Consider the following 19856-nt stretch of genomic DNA (forward strand, 5'->3'; position numbering starts at 1 on the left):
AGAGCGTTGGAGAAATTTACATCTTTCATTACTGGGGAGAATTGCTGCTATAAAAATGAATATTCTACCTAAATTGATATTTCTGTTCCAGAATATTCCAATTTATTTGGATAAGAAATTTTTTAAAGAGCTAAATAAAATAACTTTAGAATTTGTATGGTCTGGTCAGAAGGCTAGAATAAAATTGAAGGCACTACAAGACGCTAAGGAAAGGGGAGGTCTAGGCTTCCCTGACTGGGAATTATATTACCTAGCTGCAGCCTTATCTTGGACTAGCAATTGGATAACTTTAGAGAATCATAGATGTATACAGTTAGAGGGTTTTGATCTTCAACAGGGATGGCATGCTCATATGTGGAAAGAGCAAAGCAGAAACTATCAATATTTTTTAAAACACAAAGTGTGGCAAGGGTTAATTAAAAGCTGGAATACAGTTAAATCAAAATACTATACACAGATCCCGATTTGGTTTTCTCCATCAGAGGCAGTTATATACCCCAACTTGCTTAGGAAAGATAAGGCTATTAGGTACAAAGATATTTTGACGGAGGAGGGTCTCCTAAAATCTAGACAAGAGTTAAGACAACAAGGAATAGAGATAGAGTGGTAGTCTTATCTCAGATCCAAGCAAGATATCCGAAAGATAAACGATTGGGGTATTTATAGACAAGATATGGGACTAGATAAAATTTTGCTTGGTCCGAAGAAAAAACAAATAAAGAACATTTATAAAAATTTATTGGAACATAGGTTATTTGAAGAACAAGTTAAAGAAACAATGGTGACATGGGCAATAGATTTAGGACATAATATTAATTTGGATCAATGGCAACAGGTATGGATGCAAAACAATAAAATCACACTGGCGTCATCCTATAAAGAAAATTCATATAAGATGATTTATAGATGGCATCTCCCTCCAGCAAGACTAGCCAAAATGTATAAAGGATACTCAGCTTTATGTTGGAAATGTAAAAAAGAAAAGGGCACTTTTTTCATGTGTGGTGCTCATGTAAGGAAACACAGGGTATTGGCGTATGGTTTGGAAATGGGTAACAGAAATGAGCATACAAAATATTCAGTATAAGCCTGAGACATTTTTGTTAGGAATTGTTGAAGAAAATGTTAGTAAAGAGGATCTGTATTTATTTATTCATGTGGTTACAGCGGCAAGAATAGTATTCGCTCAGAATTGGAAAAATACAGCTGTACCTAGTGAGGAAATTTTAATTTATAAAATTATGCATTGCGCAGAATTAGATAGCTTAACTAAAAGACTCAAAAATCAGGATGTTATGGATTTCTACCAAATATGGAATAAATTTTATAAATGGTGGGGGAAAAATTTGGAGGTCACTGTGATGAGATAAGTGAAGATAGAGTTTAGAGTGATGTATTGTATAGAGTTTAATTAATTATGAATAGGAATGAACTGAGATGTTGGTCACGTCTGATTTACCATGTTGAATGTTTTTAAAGTTTTTCTTTTTTTTGTTATTTAATAATTTTTTTTAAAAAAAAATCTATCTTTATAGGTATTGTTTTAAATAGAAACAGTAGTTTTGGTAAGATATTCATCTTGACCATAGCTATTCTTTCTAACATTGACAATTGTATTTTTTTCCCATTTTTCCAGGTCTAGTTTTATTTGTTTTAATAGTTTTATATTATTATCTTCTTTTATCTGGTCCCAGATGAAGAACTTATTTTGGACAGGGGAAAGTGTGAATCAGTTATTACACACCAGTCATGCAAGAAGAGCAAGGCATCCAAAAAGAGAAGACAAAAGGATACAGTAGTTTTGAAAGTGGTCAGGTGTCTTCCAGGTGCTACTGCCCTCAGGGACGAGAGGCATATTTTTAAGATAGTCAAGAATGCCAGCAAAGAGTGTGATGTGGATGCTATTGAACATCTTGGCACTAACAATCTGTCCCAAAATGATGTACTCTCTGTGCAGAAGGATTTCCAGACCTTGGGGCAGGAACTTAGCATGATAGGCTGTGGTATAAAGAGGAAGGCTTTGGTTATATTAGTCATGATGTCTGTAGCTGGTCCAATGAAAAAGTGTACAAAATAGATGGTTTGAATCCATCAAAGAAAGGGACTGAGATACTTGGCAATAAATTCACAGTGAGGACAGTGAGTTAATTGATGCAGAACATCTCTGTCCCCGTCAATCTAAAAATTATAGGGTTATCAGTGCATCTAACATAGATGTGTGTGTGGACAAGAATATTGACCTTGCTCTCAAGCAAAATCAAGCTTATAATAGTGAGTGCCACATAAAGTGCACTAATCAAACAGATGGAAAGAAAATATGGGAACTCAGACACCACACAGGTTATGTAGAAAGTAAACACAAGGTTGTCATAAAGGACTCAAATGTCTATACACCAATGCACAGAGCATGAGCAACAAACAGGGTGTATTAGAAATTCAGATAAATGAGGGCAGATATGATATTGTCGTCATTACGGAAACTTGGTGGGATGAAACCCACAAATGGAATACACAGCTAGAGGGATTCAAATTATTTAAAAGAAACAGACCAAATAAAAGAGGAGGTGGAGTTGCTCTCTATATAAGAAATAACTACATTTCTACATAAATAGAGCACAACAATGATGAAAACTGTCTTGAATGCATTTGGGTCAATATAAAAGGGTGAAAATGACATAGCCATAGGTGTATACTATAGGCCACACAAACAGAGGAAATAGATGGACTTTTTGCTAATCAGTTAACTAAGGTATGTAGGAAGCACACCACAATAGTAATGGGGTACTTTAATTACCCTGACATCAAGTGGGAGACAAATTCTGCACCAAGTAGAAGATCAAAAAGATTCCTGACAAACCTAGCAGACAACCTTGTCTCCCCAAAAGTAGAGAAGGTAACTAGGGGATCAGCCATATTAGACTTAATTCTCACTAACAGAGATGAAATGATAGAAAATGTTGAAACCACAGGAACCTTGGGGAGGGGGAGTGACCATGCAATATTGGAATTCAACATTGTGCAAGCACAAGCAATAGAACACAGTCAAACTAGAGTCTTGGATTTTAAGAGAACTAACTACAACAAACTTAGAGAGAGCTTGGGAAGGATTCAATGGATGAGAATCCTCAAGCGGGAAACAACTCAAGAAGCTTGGGAAATTTTGAAAAGTGAGATAGTAAAAGCCCAATCTAATACAATACCAATGAAGACGAAAAATAACAACTCTCAAAAGAAATCAGCATGGCTGCATAAACAACTCTCTGATAAATTGAAAGACAAAAAGGACAAGTATAAAAAGTGGAAATAGGGGCACATAATTAAGGCAGAATATCAGCAAATAGCCCAAGCCTGCAAAGATGGAGTGAGGAAAGCTAAGGCTCAAAATGAACAGAGGCTTGCAACAAAAGTCAAAAATAACAACAACAAAAAATCTTTCAACATGTAAAAAATAAGAAAAAAGTTGAGGAAATGATTGGTCCACTCTTGGGAGAAAGTGGTAAGAAGGTGACAAACAACAGGGAGAAAGCAGAACTACTCAACTCATTTTTTTTCCATCCGTATTTACACAAAGGGAAAAAAACAATCCAACCTATCAAAAACAATACTGTAAAAAACAGATTAGAAACACAAGTTAAGAAAGGTAAGAAAATGGTAAGCAAGCACCTGTCCACCCTAGATGAGTTCAAATCACCTGGACCAGATGGACCTAAAGGAACTGGCAGATGTGATCTCAGAACCACTGAACTATATCTGGGGAACTACAAGAGGACTGGAAAAGAGCTGAAGTAGTTCCTATCTTCAAAAAAGGGGGGGAAATGGATCCAGGAAACAACAGGCCTATCAGCCTGACCTCAATACCTGGGGAAATCTTGGAAAAGATAATCAAGCAACAAATCAGTGAACACCTAGAGGCAAACAAAATCATTACCAAAAGCAAACATGAGTTTGTGAAAAATAGATCATATCAGATAAATCTTATTGCATTCTTTGGCCAGGTGACAAAATTAGTGGACCAGAGGAATGCTGTGGATATAATTTACTTGGACTTCAGTAAGGCATTTGATAAAATAGACCACAACCTACTAGTTGATAAGATAAAAAAATGTGGGTTAGACAGCATCATCACCAGATGGATTCCTAGCTGGCTGACTGGCCATACTCAGGGTGTGGTCCTCAATGGAACTGCATTTCCTGGAGGGAAGTGTGTAGTGGGGTGCCCCAGGGCTCTGTTCTGGGCCCAGTGCTCTTCAACATCTTCATCAATGATTTGGATGAGAGGATAGATGGGGAACTCATCAAATTTGCAGATGACACTAAGTTGGCAGCAATAGCCGACACTCCAGAAGATAGGCTTAAGACACTGAAGGACCTTGGCAGTCTTGAACATTGGGTGCTATCTAATAAAATGAAATTCAGTAGTGAAAAAAATAAGGTTCTGCATTTAGGCAAGAAAAACCAAATGCATAGGTATAGTATATTTAGTACCTTGCTCAATAGTAATCAACTGTGAGAGGAATCTTGGAGTCCTAGTGGACAATCACTTAAATATGAGCCAGTAGTGCTGCAGCTGCCAAAAAAAGCCAACACGGTGTTAGGCTGCATTAACAGAGAGGTAGAATCGAGATCACATGAAGTGTTAATACCATTTTACAATGCCTTGGTAAGGCCACACTTGGAATACTTCATCCAGTTTTGGTCACCACGATGTAAAAAAATGCTGAGACTCTAGAAAGAGTACAGAGAAGAGCAACAAAGATGATTAGGGGAATAGAGGCTAAAATATATAAGGAATGGTTGCTGGAATTGGGAATGTCAAGCTATTCTCCAAAGCACGTTAAGGTAGGACAAGAAGCAAAGGATAAAAAGGGGCGTTGTCTTACCTGAATGCCTTTTCTCAGCATGATGATGGAGAATCCACGAATGGGTTGTCTTAATCTTCCTGCTCCAATAAAACTAAGTCTGAAGTGTAGAACCGCCTCTGCTGTGCCGTCTGCACCCCAATTTAGACTAAGGTGATACATAGACTTTAGTCCGATGCGTCTGCTTTCCTGATATCGGAACCAGGGCCAACTGACCCTAATGGGAGGGAGTGGATTCTCCATCATCATGCTGAGAAAAGGCGTTCAGGTAAAACAACGCCCCTTCTCTAGCATGATTGGATGGAGAATCCACGAATGGGACATACCAAAGCCCTGTGTCCCTAAGGGAAGGAAGTAGTTTGGGCCTGGATCCTGTCAGATGCCAATGCGTGTTCTAATACCTTGCGACCAAATGAGGCATCGGAGGCATGTTTGTCAATCTTATAGTGACGGACAAAGGATGAGGGCAAGGACCATGTCGCTGCCCTACAGATGTCCTCTATGAATGTCTGGGTTGCCCAAGCCGCCGAAGTAGTGGCGCCCCGGATGGAATGGGCTGTGATATGTCTAAGAACTTGCAGTGACTGAGTCTGATATGCAAGGGTGATACAAGCCCTAATCCATCACCCTATTGTTGAGGAAGAAACCTTCTGGCCCAAGGATGAAGGCTGAAGGGACACAAACAGTGCCTCAGACCTACGGAAGGGTGAAGTTCTCTGAATGTAGCATTGCAGGGCCCTGCGAATGTCCAGTGTGTTCCACTGCATCTGTATGTCATTGGATGGGTTAGAACAGAAGTCTGGTAAAATCACCTCATGGGATCTATGGTACAAGGAATTTACCTTGGGCATAAAGGAAGGGTCTAGTCTGAGGGTTACCCTGTCGTCATGGAAAATACACAGGTCCTTTCTGACTGAAAGAGCGGCCAGTTTTGAAATTCGCCTGGCCGATGTTATTGCAACAAGGAATGCTACTTTCATAGATAACAGTTTAAGCAAACGTGTGGCAATAGGCTCAAAGGGCGATGAAACAAGGGGTATCAATGTACCATTGGTGGCTTGACATTGGTTGCTCCTTTTAAGAAGGAACAAACCATGGGGTGATGTGCCAGGGGAACGGCATTATCACATGTAATTACCGTAGCAAGTGCTGCTACCTGTCAATGGATGGTGTTTGGGGATAGCCCTTTTATCAGAAATTTCAATACAATCAGCACGGAGATAGCCAATAGCTCAACCTTGTGACCTGAGCACCAAGTGCAGAAGCTCCTCCAAGTGGCATCATATATCCTATTCGTCGAGGAGCGCCTGGATTGTTGAATCATGGCTATAATCCTCGATGAATAAAAGTCTCAGCTTAAGGCCCACCTCTCAAGTGCCAAACTGCAGGTCCGGGTGCTATAGTTCCCCCTGAGTGAGGGAGATACACCCTGCTGGGATCCTCCACGGAGGAGAGACAGAGAGCTCCATCAGGTTGGCGAACCATGGACGTCTCAGCCAGTGTGGTGCTAATAGGAGGACCTCTGCCTGTTCGTGTAGAGTCTTCTGGATTGTGGTGGGAAGAAGAGGTAGGGGAAGAAAAGCATAATGCAGTTCCCTGGGCCAGAGGCTGCGGAGAGCATCTGTCCCTTCCACTGTTGTAGACGGAAACCTGTAAAAGAATCTCGGGAGTTGGAAGTTGGATGGGGAGGCAAAAAGGTCTAAGGTTGGGGAACCAAACCTGTCCACGATCTCCCTGAACACTCTCGGGTCCAGTCGCCATTCAGCATGGTCCACAGTGGTTCTGCTCAATGAGTCCGCCTGTTGATTGGTCACTCCAGATATGTGTTCCTCCCTGATGGAAGCAAAATTCAACTCTGCCCAAAACCCCAACAACTGGGCCTCCTGCATGAGAGGCCTGGAACTTGTCCCCCACTGTCTGTTGATGTGGGCCTTGGCAGCGATGTTGTCGGTAAGAATCAGGACATGCTGACCCTGTACTATGCTGCTGAATTTTTCTAGGGCCAGATATATGGCTCTGAGTTCCAGCCAGTTTATATTGTTTTTTAAATCCTCTTTGGACCACTGACCCTGAGCCCAATGCGACTGGAAATGTGCTCCCCAGCCAAATAGACTGGCATCCATGGTGAGGGTGATCCTGGCTGGTTCTCTGAATTCTGTGCCCCATGACAGTGCTGGGGAATCCCACCAACGAAGGGAATTCAACGCCGGCCACGGAAATCAGACCTTCTGGTTGGAGGCGCTGATGTGAAGCCTCTGAAATGGAAAAAGAAGCCACTGCAGTTCCCGGGCATGAAGACGTGCCCATGGAACCATCTGTATGCAGGACACTATCTTCTCCAGGAGCCGTGATAACAAGGCCAATGTGACCACCCTGTCTTTTTGGATCTGACATACGAGGGCCTGAATGGAGTTTCGCCAGTCCTGTGATAGATAGACCGTACAATTGTTCATGTCTATACTAGCACCAAGGTGGAGGAGCTGGGTTGAGGGCATGTTGTGATTTTTCTGGAAATTGACAGAAAACCCGTGCTTCTGAAATGTTTTGATGGCTAGGGCGAGGTCTGACTGGGCACTCTGGAATGAGGAGGAATGTATTAATATATCTTCCAGATAGCACTGGATTGTGATTGGAGATTGTCTGAGGTGGGAGGCCAGAACTGCCAGTACCTTTGTGAACACTCTAGGTGCTGAAGAGAGGCCAAATGTTAAGGCTCTGTACTGGTAGTGTCCTTGGGCATAACTAAACCTGAGGAATTTGTGATGACCGAGAAGAATAGAGATATGCAAATATACCTCAGTCAGGTCTATTGATGTAAGGAAGTCCCCTTTTCTGATGCTGGCCAAGATCGACCGTAGTGACTGCATCTTGAACTTCCTATACATCAGATAATAATTTAGACCTTTTAAGTCTAAGATTGCCCTCCAGCCCCCCAAAGACTTGGGAATGACAAAAAGATTTGAGTAGAACCCTCGTCTTTCTTGGTCCTGCGGTACCAGCTCTATGGCCTGTAACTGTAAAAGGTGAGCTATGGCCTCTGACATGAGGGCTGCTCTAGTCTTGTTCATGGGAATAGGGCAAGACCGGAAGCGGTCCGGTGGGCTGGACCAAAACTCCAGCATCAGACCCTGAGTAATGGTGTTTAATATCCATGAGTCTGTAGTAGTGGCTGCCCATGTGTTGGAATAAAGGGACAGCCGGCCTCCTATAGAAGGGGAGTCTGTGAGATCTTGCTTCGTTTGAAGGACCATCCTCCTGTGCCTCGAAAAGGCCGCTTGGTTTGGATCTGTGGTCAATTTCTGTATGTGGAATGGTCCTGCTGTCCCTCTGGTCTCTGGAAGGAGGTGCGAGAGGCCTGGGCCCAGTCCCAGGTGGAAGCTGGCCGAAAGGGCTGCCTACAGTAATTACTTTGTGATGATCTGGCCCCCGAGCGCTTATCTCCCTTTTTTGTTATATTAACGAGAGTCTTGTGCTTGTCCTTACCTTCTACTAGGTAAGGATTGAGGGCTGTACCAAAAAGGTGTCCCCCTTAGTAGCGAGACGCCACTTGGCCTTGATGTCTGCCTGCCAGTTCTTAAGCCATAGAAGTCTGTGTGCTGAAATGTCCACTGCAATGGCTCATGCGGTGTATCTGGCTGTGTGTAAAGAGACGTCAGCCATATACTGGGATGTGGCCATCAACTTACCCAGATTTTGGTGAACTCTGATCTGGTCCAGAGGAATCATGTCCTGGAGTTCACGCAGCCACAGTACTGAGGCCCAAGTGAAGAAGGCCATGGATGTGCAGGCCTTGGTCGCCCAGGCTGATGCCTGATGGGATCTACATAAGGCAACCTCATTTTTTTTTGTCCTCTGCCTTAAGTGCCTTGTTTATGTCCCCTGGAATGCTAGCATTTGAAAACAGGGAATTCAGAGGCTCATCAGAGGGACTTCCAATAAGGAGGCAAAGGAGGGGGCCACATTGAACAAGGTTTCTTCTATAGATCCTGGATTGGGAACAGAACCTAAATTGTCCCATTGCTTCTGCACTGTGTTACGGAAGAATGGGGGGCAAGGTATATGATTCTGAGGGACCACTGGTTCAGCATACAGGACCCTTCGATGTAGTTGGAACTGGAGTCTCCTGTTCCTGAGTGATGATGGCCGTTGCGAAGGCCTTAAGCAGTAGAAAGTTGAAGAGGGAATGGTCAAAAAGACCCACAGGTGGAGCTGGGTCTGATGGAGCAGTACCCTCATCATCTGACAGGATCAGGCCTAAAGGGCCGAGCTCAGCAGAATCTGAGTCTGAGGAGATATCTTCGGTCTGGTGAGGAAGGGTGAGGAAGGGACCGTGGGGGTACTGGGGGTGGTTGTGAAACAAAAAAGGCCATGAACTGAGCAACAGCCTGGGCTATCCTGGCCTGGAACTGCTCAGGTCCTAATGCTTGAGACTCAGGAGGGCGGAGGCCTGCTGCAGTAGGAGTAAAAGTGGCCTGAGGCCCTGATGAGACAGTGCCCTGACCAGTTGCCCCCTGTGTCCCTGAGGTGCCTGGTTCAGTCTGGGGAAATTCCCTAGGGGGAGACCAGGCCCCTGGGGCCAAGGCACAATGGGTAGAAAGGGGCTCAAAAATGGACCCTCCTGCTATGCTGGTGCTTGCTTGGCCTGGAGTGACTAACCTCAATCTAGGGGAGTCCTCCTCCAATGTATGATGACTGGTGGTCTCTTTGATTAATTTGGCTCGCTTGGAAAGTTGTGTTTTGGCCTTTAATACACTCCTCCCCACTGCCTCAGTAGAGGTCTTGTATTTCTTTTTTGGCGGGAGGTTCAATGGTGGATTTTTCTGCCATGGTGACTGAAAACTCGACCTGACAAGCTGCAGTAAAAATAGGTCAAAGTACTGAGGCAACAGCCTCTGAGGGTTCAACTTCAGTGAAAAGTGCCCCCCCTCAGTGTTGTAATTTCGCTGAAGGAGCCCAGTCGAATGAAGGTCCAGGCTCAGGTGAGGGGGGCAGTGGGGGCCAATCGCCAAGCAGTGCATCCTTGTGGGGACGAGCTTGCCCTCCCCAAATTCAGCTGCAATGCTCCCACGAAGAAAGGTAAAAACAAAATGGTGGCTGTCTCAAAATGGCTGCCGCAACTGCACGCACATCAAAAATTGATGTTGGAAAGGCCTCTGAGGCAGCAAGCTATCTAGCTGAGGCCTGTGTGGTCTGAAGGCCACACGACTGCAATCGAGCCCTCGTTCCCGAAGGAAACACCTGGGTTCCTGTTGCAGCTCCACTCTGATCAGAAGGCTGGCAGTGTCATCAGTGGAGGCAGGGCTGACTCCCAGGGATTCCAGATTCCAGAGGCCAAAGGCTCTTAAGAGAAGCCCTCCAGGCCTGAGCAAAGCTCGTCGCTCGCTTTTGGATCCCCCCTTGTTTTCGGATTCCCCTGATGATCAGCTAGCTGGCGGTGTCCTGGGGAAGCCCCGGATTGCTTCAGAGGTGATGCCGCTTGCTTTCAGATCCCCCCTCAACGATCAGCTAGCTGGAGGTTTTCTGGGGAAGCCCCGGATCGCCTCAGCGTTGATGTAGCAATCAGGGGTGAATTGAATCCTCAAGGCTTTGAAGACAATCAACGGGGTGAGTAAGGTCTCTGGGGGATCGAAAGAGGAAAGGAAATGCACGATGGATCATGCTAAGCCTGTCAGCCCAGCTGGGTAGACAGGTGTCTGAAGAAAGCTAATATAGTCTTTTTCTCCAAAAGGGATAGTAATGTGATCTGAAAGTTCAAATAAGGGAAGGAATATAGGAAAAATAGCTATATAAACTGTCTGAATACTTCTGCTTCTGGAGCTGAAGAAACGCCTCTGTAGAGCAAAGAGACTAAGTCTAAACTGGGGTGCAGTTGGCACAGCAGAGGCGGTTCTACACTACAGACTTAGTCTTATTGGAGCAGGAAGATTAAGACAACCCATTCGTGGATTCTCCATCCAATCATGCTGGAGAACTAACAAAAGACAGAAGCAACATAGAACTAAGGAGAAATTTCCTGACAGTTAGAACAATTAATCAGTGGAACAACCTGCCTCCAGATCCTATGAATGCTCGAACACTGGAAGATTTTAAGAAGAGACTGGACAGCCATTTGTTTGAAATGGTATAAGGTTTCCTGCCTGAGCAGGGGGTTGGACTAGATGATCTCCAAGGTCCTTTCCACATTATTACTATTATTATTATTATTATTATTATTATTATTATTATTATTATTATTATTATTATTATTATTAATCTCCATTCCTGGTCTTTCTGCGTCTTGTCTTACATTTCTATTCAACACTTCCAAAGTTAGTATAAATAGCAATGGACATCCTTGTCTTGTATCTTTTTTTACATTAACATGCTCTAGAAAATTTCCATTTACAAATTACTTTAGCTGTTTGTCTAACATATATCGTTTGTTTTAATTAACAAATTAAAAGGGGCAAACAAAACTTCTTTGAAAATTCCAATAAACCGGGTAGATGGCTAGCCTGTAAATGAAAAACTAACAGTGATGAAATTGACAGAGGCTATAAAAAGACAGAAAAATGACAAAATCCCAGAACCAGATGAATTACCGGCAGAATTCTATAAATGTGTACAAGACACATTAAGCTTACCAATGAAAGAGAACTGCAATGAGGTTCTACCAGAGCCCAAAATTCCAAACACCTGGACAGAAGTCAACATTAGTCTAATTCCAAAAGAAGACTCAGATTTGACTCAGATAAAAAACTATAGACCACTATCACTGTTAAATGTGGATTATATATTTTTTGCCTCAATAATAGCAGAGATATTGAAAAGATTTTTGACTGATTTTATTCATCCAGTACCAAAATGAATTTTTACCCAAGTGACAAATAAAAAACAACTTAAGAATTATTTTGGATACACTGGAATATTATGAAAGCATCCAGGGAAACAAATGGCAGTAATTTTCCTAGATGCACAGAAAGCTTTGGATAATGTAAATTGGCAATTTATGAGACAACAATTAAACTGTATGGGCTTTGGAGAAAAAAAATATAAATATAAAATAACAAAGATTCCTATTCATTTCAGCGACTCTTTTGTGTTTCTTTCTCTCCATCAGTCTCCCTTATTCCCTTCCCAATTTTCTTTCATTCTGCATGGCTGTTTGTATTCCTACTAAAAAAGAAAGCATTGAGTCATTCTTTTGTAAGCTGGACTAGTCTCATTTGCAGTACGGGAGGTCATAAATATATGCTTAGTTTCAGTGTAGGAGGCAAGACAGTCACAGGCAGTGGGCAGGGAGGTAAGTTAATGATTTAAAAGACACTGGGGACATTGGACTTGGAATCATTGGGCATATAAAAAGTTATGTATCATGCAGGAATCCATAAAATCTCTATCCTAGTTGGCCTAAATATGCTCCTTTTCCTCTCCCCTAATTATATACCAAAGAAAAATAGATAAGGGAAATGGGGATCTTATGAACAGAATAGAAGGGGAAAGAATTCTGTAAATATTGTAGTTAAAATGGATATAAAGTTTCTGCGCTGTTATTACTGATACCTGCAATTTAGTCATGCCACAGGGAATATAGGTTTTAATTCCAGAATGATAAGAATGATTCTACATGCAAATCCTCTCCAAATAAATAACAAAAACCTCTGTAAGTGACTCTCATAATAATTCAGGGAATTGTAGAACACAGGAATCTACCTTTGAACAGCATATTTGAATGTTGACATTCATACTCCTGTTGCTTATGTTTCCTCACACAGTGAGCCAAATTCAGGTTGCTAAATGTAGGGTATGGCATTCCCCACCAGAAATTCACAGATATTCACAATCAGGAGATTTTATCTATGGAGGTATCATTTTTCTAGCTTTCTCCTATAATGGGAATATGGACTTTACCCAACTTCCACTTGAACCTTTCTTATCTAAGAGGTTGGTATTCCTTCCTTACTTTTTCTCTTTTTCTACTTATATTTCATACTTGGTAGGACAAAACATGAAGAAAACATATCTAGCACTTCTTATACAATAATTTAATCCAACTAGGCAAAGGAGAACTGCCTGCAATAGTTATCTTCTTAATGAACCCAACAATGACTTATTTTTTCTGAAGGGAACTAACATTTTGAGTCCAGTTGGCTGCCTAAATCCCTGAAAATCTCTTAGCAAGATTTTCAATAGTTTCTTACCACAGTTTTCTTGCTAGAGCTGGAAGAGTATGACTAGTCCAAAGTCATCTACTTCATTCCTAACGATAGACTGGAAGTTATGACCTCCCAATTTCAAACCAGATTCTGCAAGCACCGCACCACATCAAACTGGCTCTCTGTTCATATTTGATTTGGATTTCTGTCTTTCTTTATATTAAGAAATACCTGAAGACAGTGAATATATATATACTCTGTCTCCCTCCTGTTTTTCCCACTGCTGCCAATGTTTTATTATTATTACCACTTAAAATGATTTTAAAATGTGGACTTGTGAACAAAGCATATTTAGATATAGATTTTGCCATGATTTTACTGCAGGAAAATGTGTTTGTCATTCACAATAGATAACTTTCTGTAGTACTGTATAAAAGGCAACAAGGTATTTATTATTATAATTTCCAGTAATATGAAATCCCAACATGTATATAGATGAATATCCTGCCCTTTTCAAATATATTCTGACAATATTATGAGAGATTGACTACTTAAATTATTTTCATTTAAAATTCCTATCACTTTATAGCTATCTCTTAAGTAGTTTTTCCTGCATTCTAGTTTCCTGCATAGTTTCTTGTTATAATGAGTGAAAGCATCTGCCTACCTTTACTAGAAAGTGATATTCAACTCAAATATAAAATCGCCCCAAACATCTCTTTACTGTAGACAAGCTTACTAAGGCAGTTTGCCAAATTGGCATTTATGTCCCCAAGATTATACATTTACACCCTTTCCCCATATCATTTGAACAGGGATCATAAAAATAATAATAATAATTTAAGCAAACCTAGGCTAGTCACACTTCTTTTAGAGGAAGAAATATCTGATCAACTATTAGGAAATTTCATTCTCAAATATACTCCATATTGAAGAATAACTTCCTTCTTAATATCCCCTAATATTTTAATGAACAAGAAAAGATTATAATGCAAAACACTAAGAAGCAGACAATAATGAATTGAAATCCTGTCAAATGCTAACAGCATGTAATGAAAACGTTTGTGCAGTCTAGTGACTGAGAATTACCAGCAAATTGTAGCTCTGGCCTTTGCTGTAAAGGAAATCAATGAAAACTCAAGGATGTTACCGAACATTACACTGGAATTCAATATTTATGACAGCTACTTAAGTTCTAAATGGACCTATCATGCTGCAATACAATTTCTCTCTTCAAAAAACAACCTTGTGCCCAACTACAAGTGTGGCATCCAGGACACTCTATTGGCAGTTACTGAAGATCTGACCTCTGAACGCTCCTATCGGAAACCTAATATTTTGGGGATTTACAAGATTCCACAGGTAGGATATTTATATGTAGTGAATGAGGTAGAAAATGCATTAGAGGTTTATCATGCCTACACATATTCTCCATAGATGCTAGTACAAAAGAAAAGAAGAGGAGGGAGAAAAGGAGAAGAGTTTAAACTCTATTACAGGAGATAGCCGAGTTCTACCCGAATATTTTGTATGGCCCCATCAAAGCCACATTCTCAGCTTTTGAAGAATGTTCAAAAAGGCAGTTCTTGGTTTTTACTTAATTTCATTACAAATTACAAGACAACTAAATCACATTGCACTGGTGATCATCAAAATTTACAACTGATGAAATAACTTGTGGAATGATATTAAAATGTATCCCTATTAAGCAGTAATACCCACTATGAAAATAGTAAATTGCAATGATTTTTAACTCTGTAAATACATTGTTTTACTTTATTTTTCTACATTGAGGATACTTCTATACTATTAGAAGGATATTCTTCTATTATTTTGCTCAGGAATATATTTCACTATGTGCTACATTATTGCAAAATAGAAATGAATTTCATTGTTTTCACTTGAAACATGATTTATTAAAATGTAGAAATTGGAGAACAAGAAAAGACTTTAATGGAAAGATAAAAATCTGTTAAGTACAAAAGGCTTTGGTAAGCAGGTCATTTATTATTAAACTTCAATAATTGTAATAAATATAAAAAATCAATAAAATATATAGTTGAAGAAGTCCCATTTGCTAAGCCTTATTGAAATAGTAGACTTTCATGACCTTTTAAGAAACCTTGTTTCTTATCTGAATGTCTTTTCAGTTCATATATGGCTCTGGAATGGTGGTAACAGAAAAAGAGCATCTGCTTTACTACTTTCAAATGATTCCAAATGTACTTTATCAGTATAGAGGGATTATGAAGTTACTCCAGCATTTCAACTGGAATTGGATTGGATTCTTTATTGCCAATGGGATGCATTTAGAAAGCGTCATGAATGTCATCATTCCAGAATTTGCAAATAATGGTATCTGTATTGCAAATATATATACATTCATTTTGTGTTATGGTGTAAACCGCCAAAAATGTTTAGAACAATCTTACTATGAAGCCATGAGCAACAAAGCCAATGTGCTGGTTTTCAGTGGAGACATGCATGCCATGATCTATTTGAGATGGTTGCTCTCTTCTCATTTCAGTATATTGTACAAAAACCTAAAGGCCATGTTTGGCTTCTGACTGCTGGAATGGAGCTGAAAAACATCTTGTCAGCTTATGACTGGCATATCCTTGAATTCCATGGTTCATTTACCTTTACAGTTCATTCTGATGAAGTCCATGGATTCCAGCAATTTCTCCAGAAACGAAACCTTTTGAATTCAGAAGAGGATGGTTTCATCAGAGATTTCTGGGCTCGGACATTTGACTTTCCATTCCAGGGTTCTAGGTTTGATCATAAGAACAGACATGCCTGCACAGGGATGGAAAAACTAGAAAACCTTCCTGAGCACATCTTTCCAATGAGGATCACAGGCCACAGCTATGGCATCTACAATGCTGTTTATGCTGTGGCTCATGCCTTACATGCTATCTATGCACCAGTCTCCAGACACAAGGTAATGGATGGAAGGGAGAGAAGAAAATTTATGAATCATCAGCTCTGGCAGGTAATGAACTCAAAAATTGTAAAAAAAGAAAAAAAGAATGATGTGCGGTACTTTGGATATAGCAGAGTTGCAGTTTATATCTGCCCTGGCCAATAAAATTAATGAGCACCTATAGTTGGTTTTATAGGTAATGAACGTTGTATTCTGGCTGATTAAACTTTAACTGCCATTCTATATTCAACTGAAGTTTAAAAGTTATATTATGACCATGAATTTAAAAATACAGTATATCACTTTCTTTTTAATTTTTCCCCCAAAAATTTCATTTTTTTTCAAAGTCAAAGTTAAGTAACCTCAAAATAAAGCAATTTAAAATATGACCATAAAAGTAATGATGTAAGAAAGTTTAACAAATAAAGGAATTCTGTCTGATGCTGAAATGACTTTTTAAATATCAGGTGAGCCTCCTTTACAATGTCCTTGAATCCAGAACTGGATCCAGCAAAACCTCAATCACTTTTGCCTTTTTGTTTTCCCATATCAGCTTTCTCATCAGTTGAAAACATTATCATTTAACAACAGTGCCGGAGATCAAATTTCCTTTGATCAGGAGGGCTCTCTGCTAGCAGGCTTTGACATTATAAATTGGGTCACATTCCCAAATCAATCGTTCATTGGAGTGAAAGTTGGAAGGATGAATCCATGGGCACCTCCACAGAAAAAACTTAGCATTAAGGAAGAAAAGATAGTATGGCATCATGGATTTAACCAGGTAAATAAAATCTTACTACCATGTTTTGAAATGTTTCAGCTACTTGATTTTTTTTTAAATTGATCCTCATACCATTACTTCCAGTGAACTTTGTTTGAACATATTCCCTTCCTCAGAGGGAATTATCAGTTCTTCTAAAGAATGTTATGCATTCCTGATTAGAGTTCTCTGGATTTCCTTCCATGTGCAGCCAATTAAAGAAAATACTTTAGAAAATTTAATCAAGTACCTTTAAGTTTTTATTTGGTCAATGTGGCCAGAAGTAATCTTATGTTCCAGCATACTACAAATTCACTATTGATAATTTGGAATTCCAAAATCAGAATTTTTATTATGTGAAAACCACCATTTGGAGATGCTGATAATAATGTAGTGGACTTTGTTAAATGGGATTATCTCTCTCTTACAAGATTCACAGTTTTTTCTCAAGCTATAGAAATCTCAGCTAAATTAATTATTTAATATTAAAGACTCATGCTTTGTTTTATCTTGAAAAAAGATTCAGTACGAATCATTCTACTTAGAAACTAAAAAATGTCACTGCATGCCATGTTGTAACCCAAACATTAATGTTTCTGAGACCATATCTTTGAGGATGATCCTTTTCATCTTACCTTGTGAACAGTCACAACCTATCTCTGGGTGTAATACCAATTGTCAGCCTGGTTATCAGAAAGAAAAAAAGGAGGGAGAACCGTTTTGTTGTTACAGTTGTGTGCCTTGTTCAAAAGGCTGGATATCTAACAAAACAGGTGAGATAGTAGCTAAAAGATAAAGAGACTGAACAACAACAGTAACATAAACAAAAGGCTACTAATATAATAAGTTTTTCTATATATGTTTCCTACCTTTCTTATAATATGAATAGCCACACCCTGTTTATCTATACTGAATCCTACGTATGTGTTGAGAAGATCAAATGTAAAGCCAAGAAATTCTTTATCCTGCATGGACCACTTATTAAGTGAGATTACTAGAAGATCTAGATTTTGTTTTCTGGGTAACCAGTAATATTGGCCCCAGAGATTTTTTTTGCCACATAGATCTAGCCTTTAGCACAAGTAAAATGGGGGAGTATTGAACAGAAGCCTTTTACACATCTTTGCCTTGTATCCTAGTTTTGCATTTACCGAAAACATATTGGGGGACCATTCACTCTTCACATTCTGCTTTGTATTATTCATAAATACCATGATTTGCATTGTTTTTCTTGTCCTTTATAATATTTTCTTTTTTTAAAAAAAGACATTTTTATAGCTACTAGGTGTCCATGCAGATCTGAAAATAATGTAAACAGTTAAAAAATACTACATGTTAAATAAAGCATAGCCTAAATGTGTAAGGATATATTGATATATGCCACAATTTTAGACTTTAATGTTAAGTCAGCTTAACCAGAGACAACATCACACAAAAAGTGATGTCTTTATTCATTCTAAATAATAGGCCAAAACTATTATGTCCTTTCTAGTTCACCTTTTTTTAAAAAAAAATCATTAAAAGTTCCATTAGTACTATACTGCTAATAGAAGGGAATAAAAGGGGAATATTATTACTTTTTTCCTTTTAATTTGTGAACTTTTGCAGACATGGACAATTGTTTCAAATGCCCACAGGATCAGTATGCAAACAAGGAAGGAAACAAATCCATTCCAAAGGTCATTAGCTACTTGTCCTATGAAGAACCATTAGGTATCAGCATAACCACTTGTACAGTCCTGCTGTCTGCTATTACTGTTCAGATCTTGAAGACATTTTGGAAACATCATAATACTCACATAGTGAAAGCCAACAATCGTGACCTTTCCTACCTTCTGCTCATCTCACTTCTGCTCTGTTTTCTTTGTTCATTGCTCTTTCTTGGAAGACCACTAACAATAACATGTGTCCTCCGTCAAACAACCTTTGTGATTATTTTCACCCAGGCGGTATCTTGCATATTGGCAAAAACCCTTATTGTAGTTCTGGTATTCATGGCCACACAGCCAGGATCCAAGATAAAGAAGTGGACAGGGAAAAGACTGGCCAGCACCATTGTTGTTTCTTGTACTTTTCTTCAAGTAGGAATCTGTGTTGTGTGGCTTGCAACATCTCCTCCCTTCCCAGAGACTGATATGCTTTCAATGAGTGAAGAAGTTGTTCTTCAGTGTAACGAGTCATCACCCATCATGTTTTATCTTGTTTTGAGCTATATGGGCTTATTGGCCATTGCCAGCTTCACTATAGCTTTCTTTGCTCGGAAGTTGCCAGACACTTTTAATGAAGCCAAATTCATCACTTTCAGCATGCTGGTGTTTTGTAGTGTGTGGCTGACTTTTGTTCCAACTTACCTGAGCACAAAAGGAAAATTTATGGTCACTGTGGAGATCTTCTCTATCTTAACCTCCAGTGCTGGATTGCTGAGTTGCATCTTTGCTCCCAAATCCTACATTATTCTGTTGAGACCTGAGCTGAACAAAAGAGAGCACTTAATCAGCCATAAAACTTGAAGATGTCACTTTTGCAATGGCTGCATCATCAAGAGACTTGATGTGATATCATATCACACCAGAAGGATATTGGTGTAACAGGAAAGATATTTAAGTGACATAACTATTTTCTTTTCTTTTCTTCTCTCTCTCTCTCTCTCTCTCTCTCTCTCTCTCTCTCTCTCTCTCTTTATTTATTTATTGCATTTTTCTTGCAACATTATTGCTATAGATGATGTTTGTGAAAGGCAAGTCTGAGAGGGAACAATCAGCTCTGGAATTTCATCCATAGTCCTGGATAGATACATGTTAGACCTTGGATCTTATGGTAGTATTCTAATCACTGCACTTGTTTACTTCAGCTTAATCTCACAAACTTGATGAAAATAAAATTGCAAATCCTATATTTGATTTGAAAACTGCAAGCATTGTTATGTCATTTTAATGTCACACACTTCACTTCCTTAAATTAAAGTATTATGTGTTGAACAATGACCTTTTTCATGAATTGTCTGTTTGACTCTTGGTCTGTTTCAATGCGACCACAGAATTTTAATACTTTCCACAAAAAGCCCCTATTTTAAATTCAGACATTGAAACATATATTAAAATTTGAAAGATAGGTCTTTGAAACTCAAGTAATTTTTATGTTATTTGTAAACCCTATAATGCAGGCATGTCAAACTT

The 19856-nt window shown here is 39.5% G+C and overlaps 1 pseudogene; it reads left to right on the forward strand.

The window, feature by feature from the left end:
• The first annotated feature begins 9077 nt into the window (after window positions 1-9077).
• Window positions 9078-19190, forward strand: LOC120319965 (annotated as a pseudogene).
• The last annotated feature ends 666 nt before the right edge of the window (window positions 19191-19856 follow it).

The sequence above is a fragment of the Crotalus tigris genome, unplaced genomic scaffold, assembly GCF_016545835.1.
Source record: "Crotalus tigris isolate CLP2741 ecotype Arizona unplaced genomic scaffold, ASM1654583v1 scf7180000021055.717220, whole genome shotgun sequence".
Taxonomy (NCBI): Eukaryota; Metazoa; Chordata; class Lepidosauria; order Squamata; family Viperidae; genus Crotalus; species Crotalus tigris.